A 20,923-nucleotide genomic window follows, 5' to 3' on the forward strand; every position below is an offset into this window, starting at 1 on the left:
ATTTTGCAAAATTAGAAAGTAATATGCAAGGCAGTTTACACTTATTCCCACCCATCTTGCCTACAAATCATTTGTGCTACTGGTCAAAGTGATTATTAAAGAGGTTAGAAAATATTTCATTTGTTACCCATGTCTTTATGTTTTCATAAATTAAAAAAAAAATGCTCGTCTAAATTACATACACCTTTCAAATATCTCAGATGCTGGCTTTTCCTGAACATGAACTACAACTTTTTAATTTATGTGCCTGTAACATTTGCATCCCAGAACAATTATAGTGTGTTTAATGTCCCTAAATATTTGGTGATTTTTTTCTCAGGAATTATTTGTTTTTGAAGAATACAGCCTTAGGCCAGAGTGGTTTCATTAGAACTATAAATTGTATATTTTCAGAGTTAAGATTTTTAATAATAAATTTTTCAATGTAATTTTCAGTTGCTACATGATCAGCATACATTTTTCACCATAAATTTTGTTTTTATACAGTATAATTTTTCTTAAATTTCTGTATCCAGTCACCTGAATAGTCACACTTGTTTTCAAAGTTTGAATCATTATGGTATAATGTAGCTCCTTTCATGACATACTACCTACTGAGTGACATGATCACTTCCTCATTGAGAACCTATTCAGGTAACACAAGGTCAAGATCTTCATTGTCTGCCCCGTTCAATGTTTCTCTGTTACCTTAGTTCTTGGTCATTGCTATTATTGTAAAATTTCAGCAACTGAGCTCTGATTCTTTAAGTTGTACTTGTTAGTGTCTGCATCTCATATTATTCAGTAAACCTCCTTAGAAATGCATAACAGCACAATTCTTTTTTTTGTTTTTTATAAATTTATTTTATTTATTTATTTTTGGTTGCGTTGGGTCTTCATTGCTGCACGCGGGCTTTCTCTAGTTGAGGCGAGCGGGGGCTACTCTTCCTTGTGGTGCGCGGGCTTCTCATTGCGGTGGCTTCTCTTGTGGAGGAACACGGGCTCTAGGCGCACAGGCTTCAGTAGTTGTTGCACAAGGGCTCAGTAGTTGTGGCTCACGGGCTCTATAGCACAGGCTCAGTAGCTGTGGCGCACGGGCTTAGTTGCTCTGCGGAATATGGGATCTTCCTGGACCAGAGATCGACCCGTGTTACGTGCACTGGCAGGCAGACTCTTAACCACTGCACCACCAGGGAAGTCTCGGCCCAATTCTTTTTTCATTTATGATACTGATGATGACAGACACAGTCTTGTCATCTGGCTTTATCCATGCAAGTGTTTTTATACATCTTTTTACATTTTTACACTTTCATAGAATAATTGAGTAATGTCACAAAATAGGAATAACAGTAAACTAAGTATCAGTAATGAGCACAGCATTTGTTCTTGGTAGGAGTGCTTGAGGTCTAGTAGTTCTCTCATGCCCATTCAAGTAACCTGAGCACAAAACATATGGATAAATAGAAAACATCTTTCGTTCCCAAAGCATTTCCAGTGTCATAATTTTGGATAAAATTTGTGGGCATATAAGTACAAACCATACAAAGTATTAAATGTCATAAAGTATGCAGAAGTAAAAATTTACTGTGTCAGCCATATAAAATAAAATCTTATATTCACAACATTTGAAAAATTAATATAATCCCATAGTAAAGCTAAGAGTTACAAGGAGCTTGAAGTCCATTTACTAATGTTACTCCACTAAGTTAATCTAAACCCTGAATTTAATAAAGATAATAGCACATTTATATATTGTTACATTTTACGGTTATCCTCATTGATATCCTATCATATGATCCCCAGGAAATCACTGTGAAGTAGGAGAGATAAATATCAGTATTATATTCTTACAGACAAACGGCTGAAGGATTAGACAGTGTCAAAACACAAAGAAAAGGTAATTATTTGATTTTTAATGTTTTAATATGATATTCTATCACACACTCTGCAGCAGTTACTGGATTTGTTTTATAACAAATTGATTTTATAATTAAATAAAAATGAATGTGACTTACAAATCATAGTGGAAGAGCCATGAGACAAATTATTTTGCTATCTTGTAAATCACGGAAAAAAAAATGCATAGAATATGACCTTGTCTGGGAATCACCTGCATCATGCCATAAATTTATATAAGATCTTAATATCTTTGTAGCTAATTCATTCATACTTTTGTCCTATAGAAAATAAATATTGCTCTACACTATTGGTTGCATCAAGGGTGTACATAATAAGAGTCTTATTCTAATTACTGATTAATGTATAGGTTGTTCAATTAATTCATTTAAAGTTATAAGATGAATAAGTGTTGGAGATTTAATGTACAGCAGGATGGTTATAGTTAACAGTATTGTATTATATACTTAAAAGTAGCAAAGAAGGTAGATTTTAAATATTCTCACCACAAAAAGTAATGATAATTATGTGAGATGATGGAGGTATTAGTCATTGAATAAATGAAAATTATATGCTGAACCCTGTACGCTGGATTGGAAAACAAACAAGTAGATTAGTCCCTGCTATTAAGGGCCCTCATGGATTTCTAGACATATAGACATACAAATTATATTACCAATAAAACATATGTATTATTTCCCAAAGTAATTATACATTATATGTATAGAATGTATAATGTATATATATTATATATATATAATGTAACTATCAATAGATGTATTCTCATAAATTTTTCAGTTATAATGTCTTATGCTTTATTCACATGGGATTAAAGTAGAAAAAAATTTTAAAATAAAGTCACTGAGCTGTTAATGCAGAGTGGTGCCTTTAAGACTGCATGCTCAATGCTTTCAATTTAAAATGAAAGAAGCATCTCAGGAGCATTTATTTATAAACTGGGAAGGATGAATGCAATTAAAATAAATTGGCTGGCAAGGGTTAATTACCGTTTTCTTATATTTCTCGAATCTTTTCTTTAAGCACAGGTCATAATTTAACTCAATATAATCCTCTGTAGAAATATCCATATGAGAACCAAATTTTCACTAGACGTTATTTACTTGTGTCATTTTCAAACCGTTGGATCACTTTTCACAAATCATTAATATAGTTCTCCATTATGCTCTTCAAAATTCTAATTTAAATAATCCTATTTCTGTCTGGTAGACATTGAATCATGAATATGGAATGACTTCACCTCACTTCACTTGAAATTCACTTAATTTTCAACTCTGTTAGCTGTGAGGTGAGTAGAAAATAATTTAGTTCAAAATTGCAGTACAAAAAAAAAAAAAAGAAAAATTCAGTCCAAGGTGTGCTGCTGTCCTAAGAAGAGGAACTTTTTATTCAGTGTCCTAAATTGAGTTGTGATTTATATCACAGCTTTGAGTGATTAAATTCAAATTATCAAATTGTTTTTTCTTTTTGAACCTGTGTCGTTGTTTATCAGTTTCATGTGTATTTCATAATTATTTGTGACATCACAGATTGGTCAAATTCCTGTACCTTGACTTATATCAGGTCAATTTCAAGAGACAGACTTGAGCATTCGTCCTCCCTCACCCTCCCAGCACCATCCTTTTCTGTCTCTTTCTCTCTCTATTTTAAAATCTAAAGCAAGCATTACTTGTTTGGTCCTTCTCATTTCACTTTTGTGACAATAGAGATATATAATGAATGAGTTCCCCATTTTAAAAATATATACATTATTTTTGAGGTGTACATATACATCTGAATACATTATTGATGTATTGATAGTTGTATTAATTGGTACATGATGGTCTTACTATTTGACTATGCAATTCCGCTATCAGGAATTTACCTAATAGCAATGCTCACATATATGTGCCAAGGTATATATAAGACAATAACCAATTCAATTTTATTTATAATAGTGAAAATTTGAATATTCACAGCAATAGGAAAATGACTGGATTATTTTACTTTTGCATTTCAGCTAATTCAAATAAGGAGATAGAAATATAGATGTTAATTGAATATATCTGTAATATTTTCTTTATTGAATGAAGGCAATTTTCCAAAACATTTTTAGAGTCAGATTTCAATGATGTAAATGCAACAGAAACAAAGGAAAAGTATGGGTTTGTATGAATATGCCTTTTGTTCACATTATATAGAAACTGATATCAACTCAAAATCACTGGAGAAACAATTATTCCTCCATGTTTACATTTCATATTACATTTTTAAGCTACATATACAATATTCCTATAGGTACAGTTTTTAAGAACATTTTAATGAATTATATGGCATTTCCCCCAATAGATATTAATATGATAATAGCTGCCCCTCCCACTAACAGATTTGGTTTATCCAAGAAAAGATGCTTCTGCTGCTGGTCAACAGTTTAATCATCTGTATGAAGCCCTCCAAATATATAACTGTATACTTGTTCCTCATCAATTTTCCCATTACTATTTAAATGTTTACCTCCCAATTTCAAAATAGAAATTAAATTAAATTTGAAATGCTCTCTTCCTTTATTTCCCTTGTGGGATATGTTTCTGTTTTCATCCTACCTTTCTAGAATTCTTCTTACTGTCTTTTTTGGCACAGTCTGTCCCCATAATGTCAGCATCTCCAGGGCCTCAGCGTCTGGTCTTCATTTCCTTCTCTGCCGTCACTTTGCATGCATTCTCATCCACTCTGTGCCTTCAGTCATCATCTTTTGTTTTTGTTTTTGGCCACACCACATGGTGTCTTAGTTGCTGGACCAGGGATCGAACCAATGCTCCCAGCAGTGGAAGCACAGAATTTTAATCACTGGACCGCCAGGGAAGTCCCAGTCATCATCTCTTTGCTCGTAGCTCTTCTGTATCTCCCAATGAAGTACTATCTATACATTCTAAACATTTTGTACAATTTCTTACTAGGTATTACACCAGTACCTCAATACCAGTAAGTACAAAATAAATTTAATATCATGAAACATTCTGCCTGAAATACCAGCATAAGTGAACCATCACAAAACAACCCAGAATTCCAGCCACAAGTCTAAAACCATTTTCTTCTTCATTATATGTAATTAGTAATGAAGCACTCAAACCTGCCAAGTCTACCTTCTTAATATCTCTCAAATATGTTCAAGCCAGTATCTGTCAAGAAACATCTTCTTCATTTAGGTAATTATCACTTTTCACCAGAATTACAAAAAAAAATTATCCTAAATCTCTCTTTTGTTTTCATTTTTTACCTCAATTCACGTCTCTAATGTATACACTTTCCAAGATGGAGCTCAAAGAATGTTTGTACAATGTAGTTTTGATGAAACTACACCACCTTTCTGCTTCTATGGTTCTTTGAGTCCTTGTTGACTCAGTGATATAATGTAAACTCCTTTAATGTTGCTATACATTGTGACTTTGTGATTTGCCACCCTTTTTCTCTCCAGTCTCACATAAATATCTGTGTTCACCCAGGCCCCACTGTATTGTCCTTCTGAATCAGTTCTGAATAAAGTTTATTATAGATTTTCCCTCTACTTTGATTCTAATCTCTCCAGTTTCTTTAAACTGGAAAATGATTAATTGTGTCAAACTCCATTGAAAAGCCTTTTTCAAAACAAGCCAGGTTATACATCACTCCTGTGTACTTACAATCTTGTGTTTCTCCCTGTTATAATGCATTTCGCATAGTATTGCAAATACCTATTCACTCAACAGTTTCTCTATTACTGGTTAACAGACAAGTCCAGAGTTCTGTTCATTATAAAATATATTTTCACTGCCCAGCAAAATTCCTGTTACAAAGTAGGTGCTCATGAAATACTGTATTACTGTAATACTTTAATAAATGAATGGGTACATGAGAAAATGCTATAAAAATGGTATATATTTGCCTTCCCTGGAAATGAATCAAAAAGTTATAATAATCACAATGTGTACTTGTAAAGATATTGCCCTAAAAGCTATCACATCTAAAGTTAATCTAAATTAGCATGTACTTAAAACACTTAGCACAGTTTAGTATACAAAAGTTATTCATAAGAAAACATTCAAACTGTTAATTCCATCCCATTTTAATTATAAATGTGATAAGTAAAAGTCACTCATTGACACTTCTCTCATTGAGTTGTGAATCAATTTTCCCTTTCCTTGAGTCTTGAATGACCTGTGGCTGTTTTGATGTATAGAATATAACAGAAGTGGGAAGATGTCCATTCTATGCCTAGTAACCCCTGAATCAAGAGGAAGGATTCAAAGCAGTTCAGCTTGTGATCCATTTACTCCTAATACTGGAAGGGCAACCCAAATTTGAAAAGCAAATAAGGTATTTGCTAACAGTAAGGGTTGCTACATAAAGAATGCCCTTGGTTGGATAAGACTGGCTAAGGGTTATCTATGGTAGATAAATTCAGGATTAATGGATTTATGAGGCACAGATCCCTAGAGAATGTCAAGTAAGACAAACAATTCCTCTGAAAAGAAATAGGAAATGCTTCATTACTTAATGCTTCTTCTGCTGTATGGAGTAATCACCCACAATGAAGCACCTGGAAACCAAATCTATTATTCTGGCAAGAGAGTGCATGTTTGATGTGAGCATAATAGACCAAGAAACAGTTCTTAACATCCCAGACCTCTGTCGGCTTTCTTTGAGTTTCTTCATTGACTGAATTATTAGTAATCTCAAATTCAATTAACACGTACACCTGAGTCTGATTTGTCAATTTGATTCTTTGTGTTACATGGTCTACAAACCTGTATGATATATAAAGAAGGGTTGTGACTTTAACTGTGTTCTGAGATTGTTTATTATGCAGTAATAGATAACCAGTACGCTGAAGAAAATAGTTTTAATCTCAAATGGAAATAACAGAAAAAAAATCACACACAAAAAAACACAAAAACCCACAACTAATTTAATTTGTGTATAAAAACAGGGAATTTGGTTTTATGTAAACAACAAAATCCCTTAACAAATAAAATATCATAACTGTAAATGTCTGAGTAATTTATGAAAAATTGAAAACCCAGACATGTTTTGCAAAATATATTCCCTGATACAGTGAAGTTGTACAAATTTATTAGGACATACACAATTATTAAATTAATTGTATTAATTTCACTTAAGTTATTTGATTGCATTAAAAGTGGAACAATTAAAGTGCATGGCAGGTTTCACACCACTGGTGCTTTCAAAATAGAGGACAAATACAACATTTTAACAGAGCTCTACCAGCTGTGCACAGAATATTAGCACTCTGGCAATGATCTCAGTGTAGCACACACTCTAAGGTGCTTAACTTATCTCATGCTGAGAGTAATGCTAAACCTGCATGCATACTTGAAGTACTACATAAGTCACATCTAATTTCAACAAACAATAGCAGATAATAGACCCCCTGGTATTAGTTTCTGTCCAAATGAACCCCTAGCTAGAAAAAGCCCACATCAAGAAATCTAATTTTAATAACAAATTCTTAATCTTTGTCCACAACCCAATTTCTCATGAAAATTAGCAATGTCTTCTGATAGAGAAAAAGGTATTTTAGGAGTATGTTCTACTACCTTATCAAAAGCACATGTAGGGTTGGCTGCAGTGCACCAGCCAGATCTCTCCTTCAGGACAGAGTCCTTCAGTGACTCAGTGGCTGGTAATGTTGCTTTCTGGCAGCTCACAGCTGACTTCTTTCCCAGGAACAGCCTTTAGCTTAGGGAGGGAGGTGCACAGACTAAAAGCACGTGCCTTCCAAGAGAGGGAGCCTATGTCCTATGGCTGCTCAAGGTTGGGATATAAACCATGGTCCCTTTTACTCACATGGTTTGATGCTCTGTTGCTAGGTTCATAGAGTAAGGATTGTTATGTCTTCTTGGAGAATTGACTCCTTTATTTTTATGTAATACCCTCTTTATCCCTGAAAACTTTCATTGATTTAAAGTCTACTATGTCTGAAATTAATATCGCTACTTCTGCTTTTTTCATTACTGTTAGCATGGAATATATTATTACTTCATGAATTTACTTTTAATCTACATATGTCTTATTTGGGTTTTCTATAGAGCACGTATAGTTAGGTCTTGTTGTTTGTCCACTCTGACAATCTCTGTCTTTTCATTCGTGCATTTAGACCATTGACATTCAAAGTGATTGCTAATATAGTTGGATTAATATATATTATAATCATTGCTATACCACTTCACTTAGTGTGAGTACCTAATACTAATAAAATAATTCTAATTCTTTCCTCCGGTCCCTTGTATCTTTGCTGTCATTCATTCTATTTATATATAAAAATGCAAAGGCATTAATTTTATGATACAGACTTAAGTTTGCATAATTTATGCACTGTTGGTATTATTTTAAATAAACTGTTATCTGTTAGATCAATTATGATAAAAAAATAAAAGGCTTTTATTTTACCTTCATTTATTCCCTCTTCAACACTGTTCCTTACTTTATGTAGATCTGACTTTTTGATCATAGTATTTTTCTTTCCTCCAAAGAACTTTTAACATTACTTTCAGGGTAGGTCTACTGACAACAAATTCTCTTAATTTTTGTTTGTCAGAGAACATCTTTATTTCTCCTTCATTTCTGTAGGATTTCACTGGGTACAAGATTCTAGATTCGTGGGGTTTTCTCTCAACATTTAAATAATTATTTTTTTCTCAAAATTTAAATATTTCACTTTATTTTCTTCTTGCTTGCATGGTTTCTGAGAAGATTCAAATGTAATTCTTATATTTGTTTTTCTGTAGGTAACATGTTCTTCCCCCCACCCCCACCCCCACTGGCTTCTTTCAGGACTTTATTTTGATTTTGTCTAATTTGAAAATGATATGTAGTGATGCTTTTTGGCATTTATTATGCTTGATGTTCTCTGAGCTTACTGTATGTATGGTTCAGTATATGACATGAATTTGGGGAAATTCTCAGTCATTATTATTTCAAGTATTTTAGTTGCTCCTCCATTCTTTCTTCTTTTTCTGGTATTCCCTTTACACAGGTTACAACTTTTGTAGTCTTCTCACAGTTCTTCGACACCCTGTTTTTTTTCCAGTGTATCTTCTCTTTGCTTTTCATGTTTTGAGCATCTATTGATATACTCTCTAGCGCAGAGATTTATTCTTCAGCTGTATCCAGTCTATTAATGAGACCATGAAAGACATTATTTCTGCTACAGTGTTTTTGATCTCTAGCATTTATTTTTGGTTTTTTCTTTGAATTTCCATCTCTCTCCTTACATTACCCATCTGTCTTACATGCAGTCTACTTTTTCCATTTAGAGCCCTCAGCATATTAATCATAGTCATTTTTAACTCCCAGGCTGGTAATTCCAGTATCTTTGCTGCCATGTCTGGTTCTGATGCTTACTCTACCTCATCAACTGTGCTTTTGCCTTTTGGTATACCCTGATAAGTTTTTCCTGATAGCCAGACATGATGCATGGGGTAAAAGGAACTGGCAAAAATAGGCCCATAGAAATGAGGCAGTGAGGTGTGGGGAGAGAGGAAGCATTCTACAGTCCTATGCATAAGTCTCAGTCTTTAGTGAGCCTGTGCCTTTGGACTGTGAACTTCACAAGCGCTTCTCATTTTCTTTTTCTCCCCCCATTAGGTGGAAGAGGATGGCTAGAGAGAGCTGAAGTTGGATATTTCACTTTGTCCAGGTCAGTTAGGATCTGAATATACCTCAGCAGGTTAGGCTCTGGTTAACTAGTCTCACCTGAAGGTAAAACTTGTTACAAGAACAGAAGTACTCTGGTATACTTCAGAATGGTTTCTTTCCCCTCCCTCTGCCAAAAGCCTGAGGGGATTTTTCTCCAATATTTATTGTGAAACCTTGATTGGGCTGGAGGTAAATCTCACAATATTGTGGGGGGCCCATTCATAGGGAGAAAGGTTTTTAACTCTCAGACTTGTCCACACTGAGCATCCTTACATTTGTTGATTGCAGTTCAGATTTTCCTACCTTTGCACCAGGTCCTGAGGTGGTTTACCCTTGTGAGTTTCTGTTCCAGCAAAAGGCTGTGACTCGCTGCATTTTCCTGCCTTTCTCTCCAGTCCTGTGGGCAGATGTTTGCTTTGTATTCTCCCCTCTCTTATGGATCCAAGAAGAATTGTTGATTTTTCAGTCTGGTTAGCTTTTTTGTTGTTACGACAAAGTAGTGACTTCCAAGATTCTTACATGTGGAAAGGGAAATGTCAAAAATTCAAGAATAGCAGAGGTAAAACCAATGAATCACCGAAGTAGTGAGTACTAAAAGTTTGTTGTGTACACACCAAAAAGACAGTGTGTGTAGTAGGAGCACTCAAACCAAAACACGGAATGAGGTTCAGAAACATATTGTTATATGCTACTACACAGCAGCTTACAGAGTGGGAAGGCAGTGACTGCGGATTCTTCACAATGACTGGTTATAATATTAGAATTGTATTAAATGGTATGGAATTGGTTAGTGGTCGCCTCATATCAATTTTGGCAGACAGTTAAAGATTTCCTTATGATCTCCAAAGGCATGAACAAGAAATGGCCCAGTTCAAGTTAGTCTTGCAAAATAAGCCAAATTAAGCTCTGTTTGTATGACTAAACTTATTTTGTCTGCTGAGGGAATTTTTAAGGCTGGTCTCCATTTGTTTTTGATTTTAATAGAAACAAGAAACCCTATAGAGGCTTAAAACTCATCCATATTTATGAACAGGTATTTAGTAAAAAAAAAAAAAAACACTTTCCTTTAGGTATGTTCTCTGTGACTTAAAGTATTGATTCTGACAAAGATTACAGAGTATTTACCATAATAATAATGGAAAATACATTTTGCAACTATACATTATTAAATGAATATATAGCACTTGCTCTGGGTGGAGAGATTAAATCAAAGGTAAGTTAACACTAGTTGAAAATCCTTGACATCTTTATTTTTAAATCTAAATTTACTTTAATAGATGTCTTCTAATCATTCTGATTAAGATTAAAGATAGTTTTATTGCCAATATTGAGCTGTATACATTGTTTTAGGAGTTAAAATAAGTATAAAAATAAGAGGACTTTTATTTTGTATTTGAAAAACATGAATTTCTAACACAGCAAAACTTGAATGTGTGTAGAATTCATCTAATTACAAGTTGCATATACTTTAGATGCTTAGTTACAAAGTTGGAGGGTAGTATTTTATACAAAGTACTTTAGATGCTTAGTTACAAAGTTGGAGGGTAGTATTTTATACAAAGTAACTGTCATATTAAAAATACATAAAGGCAGGTCAACTCCTCTCAAGGCACATACAAAGAAAATTTGACCACTTTCTTAAGTTGGAGATGAAAGGACCCAGTTATGTTTGATATCAGTCGTCAGTGGAATCTTAAGGCAATTGATGAATCCGTTTCCTGGGATGCTGCATTTTCAGCTCATTCTGAGTCTTGCAAAAGGATAGGTTTCAAGACTCACACCTACTTGAATAAATAGGATTATCTGGAAGGTCATTCTTCTTTTAAATGCATTTTAAATTACATAGAACTCGATATGATCAGCTATGTGACTGTTACGTTTATGTTCTCTTTGTTTCCCTCCCTCTCTTTTTACATTTCTCATTCTTCCTACTCCTGTACAATGATTAAAAAATAATAAATTTCAAAATTTTTATTATACAATTTAACATTTGTATGTTAAGATATTGTTGCATTCACTTTCAGTGTAGCATATCTGCCTGTATCTTCATTGCATTACATTTTGAATATGCTGTAATTATGTACTTGCATAAATGTGTGCAATACGACATATATTCCTTAAAATAATTTCTATGTATTAAACTATATTAATAAAGAAATTTTTTTGAAATAAAACTAAGCTGTCCATATTAATAGATGACAAATTGAATAACTATGTATTTTAATATTTTCTTTCAGAATTTTAAATGTGCAATACAAATATGTGCCATATAATTTAGAAATACAAAGACGTCAACTCATAGGAATGTGCTAAATTTTAAACACTATTATTTGAATTTTCTGTTGTACCTGAATTTTATATATTTGCTATCTATCAATACCAAAGATAACTTGTGAGGGAAATGTTATTCTTTAGTGTTTTGCTAAAACACAGCTGAGTTCTTCTTTGTACTTTGGAAAGCTATGCAAACACTCTTCACCTCATCCCTTTACCAATTTCCTCCATTAAAAAGATGAAGAGGGAAAAAAAGTAATAAAGTTTAAATAGCGGAACATCATTATGTTTAATAAAGTTACTGAAATTTTAGGGCCACATAATATATGGCACAGCTGTCTCCCCTTTCCTTGAATTCTTTCTATTCTGTTCTGGAGTCCTTCCCACATTCAATAGGACTAAATTATTGTTTGCCTTTTCTTAAAAAATCTCTGGCTTGAAAAGTTCCCTACCCAATTAAATCTAGGGTCTCAGCTGAAACAGATTCCTTAAATTTACAAGGATCTACACTTATTTTAAAGTAGTTATGGTTAGGTGAATTTTTTGTTTTGTTTTGTTTTACCTTTGCCAAAGATTATATATTGATAGTTCTTTGAAAATTTGTCCTCAAAAGCTTTTCTATCAGGTAAGGATAATACAAGGTATTATTCAACTTAGCATACCTCTAGGTCATTTTTGACTCACTAACTCTCTTCTCTCGTTTTTTTTTTTTTTTCACCTCTGTAATCTTCAGGACTAAATTGGGTTATTGACTCCTGATTCTGTTCTATTCCTTGGACATTGCATGAGGTTCTTGCACTCAACCTTCATTCCTTCACACAGAGGTCCATTTCTCACAAGCCTGGTCAGATCAGAATTAGTCTCTAGTACATCTTAAGTGGCTAAATGTTGTCCAGTTGCATTTTTTCCTAAAGGGGTGGCATTAGAGTATATTTGTGGGTGGGAAAGAATGAGTACTCAATCTGTGTCTTGCTAAGGATCTCTCACACTCAGAATGACAATTCATTCTTATGGCTCTGATTCCCATTGCTTAGAATAAATTATAATCAAAGGTAAATGTGTTGTGTTCAATTTATCCATATTTCCAGACTCTGCCTCCTTCTAGGGGAAAAATGCTTGTTTCTTTCAAGTCTATTTATTTTTAGAGTCAGAACACTTCACATTTCTGGCACTATTACCTTTTTTTTTTTTTTTTTTTTTTTGCGGCACGTGGGCCTCTCACTGTCGTGGCCTCTTCCGTTGCGGAGCACAGGCTCCGGACGCGCAGGCTCAGCGGCCATGTCTCACAGGCCCAGCCGCTCCGCGGCATGTGGGATCCTCCCAAACCGGGGCACGAACCCGCGTCCCCTGCATCGGCAGGCGGACTCTCAACCACTGCGCCACCAGAGAAGCCCACTATTACCATTTTTGAACCTCTTTTCTAGAGTTAAATTCTCTTCCAAAGACAGTTTGACAAAAATATGGCATGTTGTCCTTTACTGAAATAGAAATGTGGACCTAGTTTATTAGTCCTTTTTTTTCTTGGTTCTTGTTTAATCTTATGGTATTGCTCTCAGCTGGATGGATGATAATCATTGAGTTATTATTTGGACACAAATTTATTTGTTAAAATTGTCTCCAAGTTGGTAGCAGATTAGTAAGTTTATTCTGACAAGCACAATTTATCTCTTTTGGAAGAGATTTGACATAATATGATTACAATACCTTAAAAAAAAAAAAAGCAGACATGGTGCTATTCAGGTTATCTATTTCTTACTGAGGGAGTTTTGTGCTTTGTGTTTTTTTGTGTGTTTTTTTACCATAATCTAAGTTATTGAATTTATTGACATAAATATTTTATAGTGTTTCCTTACTATCTGCTTTAATATCCGTAGAATTAGTAGTGATATGACCTCTCATTTTTGATACTGGTAAATTTTGTCTTCTTTCCTTTTTTTTTTTCTGATTAGTCACACCTGTGTCATATCTAAGTCTATTTCTGATGCTTGCTTTGTTTCGTCAGAGACACGCAATTTGATGGTAATTTATTGTTGAAAGCCAAACATTATGTTTTGGATAAGTGGAACTGAGGTAAACAGTGCTTTAGTGTAAAGTTTTATGTTACTCTGGCTAGGAGTTGGGCTATGGTTAACAATTGCTGTAGCTGCAGGTGCCAGTGGCTTCAACTTCCTCTAGTATCATTGCTTTTTACTCCCCTGTTGTCTTTGAATTAACTGAGAACTATTCCTTAGACTCTATGTCTTGCAGCTTTTTCACTTGTAACTCACTGTTATTACACTGGAGTCCTGTTGGTTTGGTGATAAAGTATGTGAGATTGGAAACTTCCTGCAGTCATAATTAATTACCAGACTTTTAGGGGCCCTGTGACCTTCACTAGGGTTTCTTAGCTTTTCACCACTCCCTTAGTTGATACAGAAAGGCTGGAAGGGGCTTAAGTCAGGGGAGCTCCCCTCAGGGGGGATAAGGCTCTAATAAAGTCTTTTTTTTCTTTTAGTTTTTATTGGAGTATAGTTGATTTACAACGTTGTGTTCGTTTCTGCTGTACAGCAAAGTGAATCAGTTATACATATACATATATCTGCTCTTTTTTAGATTCTTTTCCCATATAGGTCATTACAGAATACTGAGTAGAGTTCCCTGTGCTATACAGTAGGTTCTTATTAGTTATATATTTTATATATAGAAGTATGTATATGTCAATCCCAATCTCCCAATTTATCCCTTCCCCCCTTTCCCCCTGGTAAACATGTTTGTTTTTTACATCTGTGACTCTATTTCTGTTTTGTAAATAAGTTTATTTGTACCATTTTTTTAGATTCCTCATATAATTGATAGCATATGATATTTGTCTTTCTCTGTCTGACTTACTTCACTCAGTATGACAATCTCTAGGTCCATCCATGTTGCTGCAAATGGCATTATTTTGTTCTTTTTTATGGCTGAGTAATATTCCATTGTATATATGTACCACATCTTCTTTATCCATTCCTCCGTAGATGGACATTTAGGCTGCTTCCATGTCCTGGCTATAATAAATAGTGCTGCAATGAACATTGGAGTAAAGTCATTTTCTTGGTAGTAGTCATTTGCTTTGGAGAAAACATTGAGAATATTTAGCAAAGTTTATTTTGCCCTCTCTGTGCCAGAACCAAGAGGAAACTTTTATTGGTTCTTTACTTTCAGAAACTGGTGGGGTTCCCAGAGGTAAGACCATGAAAGGGTGTTGATCGCCCTGAGATTGTCACCCTCAGGAATTTCCCTCAGAAAGTCCACTCTCAGCCTTCAGGAATTGATCACAGCTATCATTTACTGTTTCTCTCAGTTTATGGTGCCTCTCTGTTTTGCTTCAGATAAGTTAACCTTGGCTGTAACTAATCTACCTGCTTCCGGATTTCAGGGTCTCCATTTGCCGTGACTTCACTTCTCTGACAGATCCTAGAAGAGTTATTGATTTTCATTTTGTTCAGCTTTTTTTCTTCTTTTTTAAGGACCAGAATGTTAACTTTCAAGTTTTTAACATGTCAGAGCTAGAAACCAGGTATTTGTTAGGTTTTAAAAATTTGGACTTTTTTTTAACCTGAATATTTTGATCCATTTCTAAGCAACACAATTGATTATATTTTGGAATTTTCAATTTACTACCTCTTTGCTTTTACACTGCCTGATTTTTTGTGATTTTTATGCTTTTTTAGAATAAATAACTAGTTTTAATCATTGCAATTTTCTCCTTCACTAATTTTGCACCTATAATATGTACCATTTCCGTACTTTTAGGGCATGCATCAAGTCATCAAACTGAAAAGAAATTAGTACCTTTACTCTCCTTCTGCATAAAACTAATGTTTTGCAACTATATATCTCCATTTGCTGCCAGCTCAATTTAATACATATTTTATTCCATAGATCTAATTTCTGTCTTTCTAAACCCCAACAAATCACTTAGGACTTAGAAACTTCAAGACTTAACTACATATAGCAGGGAAAAAAAAAGATATTATAATGCCAATGTGATATAAAAATAATATTAAGCAATTTTACATTTTGACAAATACTTCATTGATGATAAAACAATTCATTTTATCTTCAGAATGGTACTTTGAGATAGGTACAAAAGTTATCTCCATTTACTATATGGGAGAAATAAATTTTGAAAGTTAATGTAATTTACTAAGTATTACACAGCTAATTAATGGTGGAATTGCCTTAAGAATCTAGAAAATTACTGACCGTTGTGTGTGACTTTTGTAACTTGTAAAGACACAATAGACAGTTTTAATGGACCCATAAAACATTTAAAATGATTACATTGAAACACAATACTTATAAAATTCTATCCAACCAATGCAGAGGTTTTTTCATGCTGTATTTTCTGGCCAATATTTAATTAATTCAAGTTCATTATACTTATATTTCTATCACAGGACTGTAAGTTCCCAGAGCCAATCTGTCTGTCATAAGCTTTTGGTCATTCCAATATTAGTCTGAATTTATGATTCTAGTAATGATCATTTAATAGTAGGGACAAACAACTATAGGTAATTGTAGTGACACAAAGGAATAGATGTGTTTTAACACAGCTGCATAAATTACAAACTATAGAAAATTCATAATTTTAAAAAGTTTCAACTCAGAGTCATTTTAAAAAATGTTAAATATCTAATCTAGAAAATAATCGGGGAATAATGTTAATGATTGAAATGTTGTGACTTCTATGTCATATCCCTGAAATATTTTTAACCATGATTTTCTTCTGTAGATGGATGCACAAACTCTGTCATTGAAAATATTGAATGACACTGACAAGTATACAGGAGGGAACATATTATAAAAATACAACAAAACTACTTTCCCGAGTAATACTGAGTTGAAAAATTGAAACGATTATTGTCTCTGAGAGCTAAAATCCAGATGATTTGCAGTATCCTATAAATGTATGATGTTGTTGGTTCTATTTATATAAAGTACCATTTGACTTACTCTCTTTATGATATTTATGTCTCCTTATGGCCAGACTTTTATAAAGCAATTTTATGAAAGCTGTGAAGAGGTCTTTAACTTTTCCTTTTCAATCATAAACTTTTAAAAGGTGGCAGCACATACAGCGTTGAGTTTTATAAAAGAATCCACATTGGGCTTCCCTGATGGCGCAGTGGTTGAGAGTCCGCCTGCCGATGCAGGGAACGCGGGTTCGTGCCCCAGTCCGGGAGGATCCCACGTGCCACGGAGCGGCTAGGCCCGTGAGCCATGGCCGCTGAGCCTGTGCATCCGGAGCCTGTGCTCCGCAACGGGAGAGGCCACAGCAGTGAGAGGCCCGCGTACGGCAAAAAAAAAAAAAAAAAAAAAAAAAAAAAAACTAACTGAAAAGGACTTTAACAACAAAATCAAACAAAACTAAAACAATCTGGGAAAACATATGCTGAAGGCTTTCTTCTAATCCATTCTTAGTCAAGAGCATACATCACACTTCTTAGAGAAAAAGGAGGATCCAAGTTTTACTATTACAGTTTTTCTGACTATTCTCACCCTAAAAGGAAAGACAATGGTCATTTCATCCTACAAACAAATTAGGGTTATATAAAGAAATTCAAAATACCAAAAATCTATGTTTGAATATCATCGTTTAAGAGAAGATATTCTGTTGGTTTCAAAATGACAGCTTCATTTTCTTTCACTCAAATAAATGTGAGTTCATGTATAGCTCTGTCTTTAGGCATCTTGAAGCTAAACATTTACGCAAAGTTTTTCTTAAGTTATGAAGAGAGACAATTAAAATCTTTGGAGAATTTAATAAAATATTTTGGAAGGATGCAGCTACCAAGATGTTTTTCTAAGCTATAATTTCTGATGCAGCAGTTATGAAGGTCTCTTTTTACAAATCTGAGAGGGTGTTTGTTTTCTTGCTTTTATTTTTTTAAATAATAAGTGATTAATTATTTAAAGTCATTTGGTATTTAAGAAAAATGCTACCCTGTAGGCAAAAATAACAACAGGACTTATATCTAAACGACCAAGAAAACATAGCCAAATTCTTCCTTCCCAAACAATAACAACAGTAAAATCCCAAGGTTCACCCTAATGGTCCAGCTTTACAATAACTATTTGTGATGCATTTCCTCTATTGAAATGAATATTTCCGTCTATTTATTACAGATACTAAATGTTTTAGAATCTGGGATCTTTATTCTAGGATTAAGCTATATGATCATAATTTTCAAAACTATATATTTAAAAAGAAATTGACATGCAGTTATTTAAAATTTAAAAACAATAAAACTACAGTATCAGATAGAACATAGTGCCACATCCCCCAAAATATTTTAAATATTCTCATTTTAACATAAGTTCAGTTTATATTATTTTATATAATGATTTTAAAATATTTTTAGTACTAGCACAATTCACTAGAGAAATCAGGTAATGCAACATAATCATCTCAGTGGAAAGTGTAATTATTTGTATATAAGTTTCCAAATATTTCTTTCCTGGTTGCACTGTGTTCCAGTTTTAGTCACAGTTCATTGAGACTTTAGCGAATGATGCATTTGTTACAAACGAAACAAACCCAACAAATTTTGGATAATTAAAAATAGTGTCAAAGTTTTATTACAAACATGTTGCCGAAAAGATAACTCTAGAAGCCAGTTACAAGATTCTTTTTTCATAAGGATGTTTACAAAAGAGAAACTTTAGATAATGACTGTTAGATTTAAAACAAGGGGAAAATATGTTTGAATAAAATAATAATATATATGGTTGACAGTTACTTGGGTTTGTTGGGCACTAGATTCCCAGAAGTCTTCATACCATTAAATTTATCATAAAATTGCTTAGACCTTTTATCAGGAATGCGAAATTCTCCCCAAAAGGATGTTATGAATACTATGAAACATACTATTTCTCAGATCTGATTTGGAAAAATTTTTGTTTATTTGTTTCTAACCTGTAAAGAGAGATTTATAAAATGGCAGGAATCATTAAAGAACCATAGACATCTAAAAGATACATGCAACCCTATGTTCATAGCAGCCCTATTCACAATAGCCAAGACATGGAAACAATCTAAATGTCCATAGGCAGATGAATGGATAAAGAAGATGTGGTACATATATACAATGGAATACTACTCAGCCATAAAAAAGAATGAAATAATGCCATTTGCAGCAACATAGATGCAACTGGAGATTATCATACTAAGTGAAGTAAGTCAGAAAGAGGAAAACAAATACCATACAATTTCACTTATATGTGGAATCTAAAATATGACACAAATGAACCTATCTATGAAACAGAAATAGAATCACAGACATAGAGAACAGACTGTTGGTTGCCAAGGGAGAGGAGAGTGGGGGAGGAATAGAGTGGGAGGTTGGGGTTAGCATATGTAAGCTATTATATACAGAATGCATAAACAACAAGGTGCTACTGTATAGCACAGAGAACAATATTCAATATCTTATGATAAACCATAATGGAAAAGAACATTAAAAAAAAGAATGTGTATATATATATATATATATGTATATGTATAACTGAAGCACTTAGCAGTACAGCAGCAATTAACACAACATTGTAAATCAACTATCCTTCAGAAAAAAATTTTAAAAAGAATTATAGACATCGAAACTCAGATTAAAATTCCTTCTATGCAAACACAGCCCTACACCTGCATGAGGGACCCTGGAATAGAATGAATTCTGGTACTTACTCCAGTTGCTGCAAATACAAAATCTTCTACAGTAGGAAAAGCATACTTGTTTTACAACTCTGTTCAAATGTCTCTGATAAACCATGGATAAGAAATTTTCTTTGCATTTTTAATAAAGAATTATACCTCTAGGTATATTGTAATCAAATTGTACAAGCAGCTTTTGATTATTTGGGAATATGATATATACGCCCATCTTTAAAAATTCCAATTTCAAGTTTAAAAGAATAAGTCTCACACTTGAAAGGGCTACAATAAATGTTTCTATTTATGTATTTTTTGTGTGCCAAAATATTAATATTTTGATTTAGATATACTTTTTTGGCCTTCCAATCCAGAGTTATAGTATCCCACTTGTTACATTTTGAGGTCAGTTTCCTTTTCTAACATGGCACAAGAAAATTGGTAAAGGGGAACAATATTTTCCATTCCATTATGATGATTACTGAGATTTCATCATTGACATGTGAGTGATATGTTGAAAGACAAGTGAGTTCAACCTCGTCAATGCTGGATTTTTTTTCCTTGGCCATGACAGATAGTTCAGCCTATCAAGACATTCAAACTCTCAAACTGGTTGCAAACTTCTACTGTTGATTTTCCATCAAACCCTCCCTTATCTTCAACTAACTTCAGTATTTCTCTCTTGAATTATTCCAGCTCTATCTCCTTCAAACCCTTGAACCTCTTTCCCTTGATTAGCTTAAACACGCATGGTTCTTCTTCAGGATATCACTGAAACACAAACAACTCATATTCCCCATTCCAACTCTGCCCTGGGTGATGGTCCATATCTCACAACTCAGAGGCTCCACTAGAATTCTGAGATGGGAAATGAATAATGCATCTCTCACTCTTTAAAATTTACCAGAGCAAGAATAAAACAGGTTAATATTTTAAAGATTCACCTCAACAAAAATTTTGTTTAGCTCATATATGCTTTCACTCTATTTTTGAAACACTGGTGACAATCCTAGTTTCTAGTAAATCACAGATTAGAATATGGATTTCTGTACATATGCAAATAGAAGCTTGTCATACTAACATAAAAGAGTGATCACATTCCTTTGAAATTTCTCTATCTATATACATTGTACACATATACATATACTTGTAAGTTGGGCACAAAAAGAATAGGAGTAGCTGCAATCATATATTTGTTTTATTATTTTCACCCTCAACATTGACCTAATGTATTTTTAATTTTTTTCCTTATGTACACAGAATTCTAATCTGAAGATGATCTTTTGAATGATAGAATTTTGATTATGGTATAAAATAATAGTGTTATTAAAGATGACAGTGTTGGGCTTCCCTGGTGGCGCAGTGGTTAAGAATCTGCCTGCTAATGCAGGGGACACGGGTTCGAGCCTTGGT

The sequence above is a fragment of the Orcinus orca genome, chromosome 3, assembly GCF_937001465.1.
Source record: "Orcinus orca chromosome 3, mOrcOrc1.1, whole genome shotgun sequence".
Lineage (NCBI taxonomy): Eukaryota > Metazoa > Chordata > Mammalia > Artiodactyla > Delphinidae > Orcinus > Orcinus orca.